This window comes from Anser anser, assembly GCF_964211835.1.
Source record: "Anser anser genome assembly, chromosome: 9".
NCBI classification, from domain to species: domain Eukaryota; kingdom Metazoa; phylum Chordata; class Aves; order Anseriformes; family Anatidae; genus Anser; species Anser anser.
Window position 1 is genome coordinate 21,045,429 of NC_139729.1, and position 3,730 is coordinate 21,049,158.

Consider the following 3,730-nt stretch of genomic DNA (forward strand, 5'->3'; position numbering starts at 1 on the left):
CTATGAAGAGAAACATATAGGGAGATTTATAGAAGCACCTAAACATTGGTTGTTAGTCAATGAAAATTAAGCATCAAAGCCAGTCAGATGCTTCTGTAAATTACACTAGATGTCCAGCTGCATATTTAAAAATAGAAAACATTTATAAATCAAGTCATTTGAAGCTTCAACCTCTTATAAGGTTGAAACTATATCAGCTATCTGGCATCTCAATATCCAGGGATGGATTGCTCTCAGCCTGGATCCTTATTTTAAAGATGTCCCTTACCTGGATGATGGACCAATGAAACACAGGACAAATCACAAAGGAAGCATCATAAAAAGTCACTGGTTACTCAATTTCTGTAGCTTTTTCATTGATTTCTCCCCAAGGACAAATTCTATTTTGTTTACCACCACTTTCTTATAAACATATGAAAATAAATTTCTCAAGTATTCATTGTATGTGGAAAGGTGAAATAGCCTTTCAGGTGTCATTGAAACGTCATGAAGTGTTTTGAGGTATTTTCTCCACTGAGGTTTTATATGCACTTAAAGCCAGGCAAAAGTGTCAGAAATATTCTATTAATTTCTCCATAATATAGAAAGGATTTTTCCTGTTTCACTTTCAGCTTACTCATGTGCTGTCTAATATAGACTTGCTAGGAATATACAGGGAGATGGCACATGTTTTGCTTGGAACAGATGCAAACTTGGATCTAAAATGAGAGGTGTGTTGTGTAAGTTGTTACTGATGACATATGGGCATGACAAATTCAGGACAGATTGTCATTTAACACCACCAAGAACCTTACCCTTCAAACCAGCCTGGATGTGACCCTACCTGATTACTACACTGCTTGCACTCACATCTTTGTGGCCAGGAGGAATTGTTTCAGCTCCCTTGGCATCATCACAAACTCGCCAAAATCACATACGTCATTTAAAAGAATCACTTTGATGACCTTTTTCTTTCGATGCTATGTATTTCCTTGTGCTCCATCACACCTGCACGTGTACGGCAGAGTAGGCATGCAGAGGAGCACAAGACCCTCAGTCCTCTCTGGCACTGAGGCTGACTTAATTCCGACCTGGAGCACCCTGATGCCGACATCTGGATCCCCACTATTTCCTATTTTATATGGTATAAAGTAAGTGAGAGCCATTCTAACTTGACGCTGCCAAATAGTGAGAGGAAGCATCACGCATACGATGTTACGGCCATTCTTATCAGCAGCTGGGAAATGCTGATTAGAGGAAAGCTGTTAGGCTTTAGCTGCAAATCTGAAATGCTTTGCCTGACAGACAGCCACCCATCGGTGACTATGGATTACTGATGGGAGAAATGGCTGCTCTCCATGGAGCTGCTTTCTGGCTTGTAATCAGCTCCTTATTACCTTATCAGTTTAATGAAATTTCCAAAGAGACCTGTGCTGACCTTTACTACAGGGTGGCATGAGGAAGAGCTCTCACAAGAAAGGGAACAAGAAAGATGAGTAGCAAGTAAGTCACTTACTGTCCTGCTCCTCAGACAACGAGAAGCTCAGGGAGAGATGGGCACAGGGCTGAGCGAGCTGTTCAGCTGCCAGAGGAGACAGAGCAATCATCTGAGCATCTGAGCTTGCACAGGATACCTGGCTCCATGCAACCGCATATTTTGCCTGAACACAAGACTGGTCCTAAGTGATGTTCTCAATTTCCATATTAATTCAAGGACTGCAGCCAAAGGTAAAAACCCAAAGTCTCCAGAGAAGGGGAAAAAATGTTTTGACTTCTGAAATAAATCAATATTAGAATCCACATTGATTAAAGTGTTGAAGCCCATGGATTGGTTCCAGATTCTGTGAAGAAATCCCTTAGGAATACTAGAATAGCTCTGCATTACATTCAGCTTAGAAACACTCCAAGCAGGAGATGAAGTTAAGCTGGACAATTCTGCAAATAGATCGTCTTTTGGCTTAGGAACCAAAATAGATCTTTGTGTAATTTAAAACAGTCTGCTAAATCTGTGAACTCTGCCAGCAACAACACTGCTCTTCTTACACAATTTCCTACCTGGGAAAATAATGAGGGAATGAACAGATCTCAAAAGTCATCAAGTCCCAGCTCCTGGTGAAAGGTTACAAGGCACTTGGATACTATGGGGACAGGAAAATTTAGATAAACTGAGAATGGAGCAGACCACCTTCAGTTGCATTCCAACTTACAGAGCTGAATCCTTGTCCTGGTTCCAGTTAGGACAGAGTTAATTTTCCCTCATAGTAGCTGGTAGGGTGCTATGTTTTGGATTAGGATGAGAAGAGTGCTGATAACATGCTGATGTTTTAATTGTTGCAGAGCAGTGTTTACACCAGGCCAAGGACTTTTCGGCTTCTCGCTCTGTCCTGCCAGCGAGCAGGCTGGGGGTGCAGCAGGAGCTGGGAGGGGACAGACCCAGGACAGCTGACCCAAACTGGCCAAAGGGGTATTCCATACCATCTGACGTCATGCTAAACAATACCCACGACCCTGGGATTAAGAGTCCCATGCTCTACCGACTGAGCTAGCCGGGCTAGGGTGTTATATATAGGGGTGGCTGGCCGGGGTGGGGGGGGCCGGCTGCTCGGGAATAGGCTGGGCATCGGTCAGCGGGTGGTGAGCAATTGCATTGTGCATCACTTGTTTTCTTACACATTATTATTGTTAATACTATTATCATTATCACTATTATTATTATTATTGTTATTATTATATTCCTTATATTCCTTATATTCCTGTCTTAATAAACTGTCTTTATCTCAACTCACCGGCTTCACTTTCCCGTTTCTCTCCCCCATCCCAGAGAGGGAGGGGGGAGGGTGAGCGAACGGCTGTGTGGTGTTTAGCTGCCAGCCGGGTTAAACCACAACAATCCTAAAGACCACTCTGTGGCCTTATAAAAAAAATACCTGAAATTAGAAGCAAATCTGCAGGTGAGTTACAGGAATATGAACCTTAAGGAGGCAGAAGACACTTCATCAGATTAACCGCTCTTAGAACAGGACGTTCTCTTCCAGTTCCAGCTGTGCTGTGCAATATGCCACCATCCCCAGTCTAATCCTTGCTGCAAATCATCACATTTCCTGCCACAGAAATTATGCTGCCTCAGATCTGCTGCCAGAGCTGTCACTTTTCTTTAACCTGTATCAGTCTAAATGAGGCACGTTAGTTGAAATGGCTGCATAGTATGGTGTTGTGGTTTGTTGTTGTTGTTATTGTTGTTGTTTGTTTTTCCCCTAATCCGTCTAATTTTGAATAAATGGGTTAGGGAGCACATGCAGAAGCAGTCCTGCTGGCAGGTTTGAGGAGGCTGTTACCTTCAGCACAGGAACGGTAAGTAGGTGCCGGGGGCTGTTCAACAGCTCACTGGAGCTGTTTGCAAAGTGAACCTCACATCTCAGCTTTCTTCGGTTACCTCTTGGCTTTTGTCATTTTGGTTTCACTGAAACTGTAATGCTTCTGGGCAGTCACGAAATTTAAGTTTAATGGAAAAGAAACAGAACCAGAAAACAAGAGCCAACAATTTAAGGACCGTAATAAAATCTTGCTTCATCCAGTCCCACACCCACTGATTGCTGCTGCTCCCATCTAATTAAAAATCGACACCAAATAAACCCTTTTACAAAGATAGCATTAGTTCCAGAAATCAGCAACCAAATGAAATTTTCAAGAGTTTCCAAAATCTTTAAAGATCCAGTAAAATCCACATCATCATCATGATACATGGTTTCAT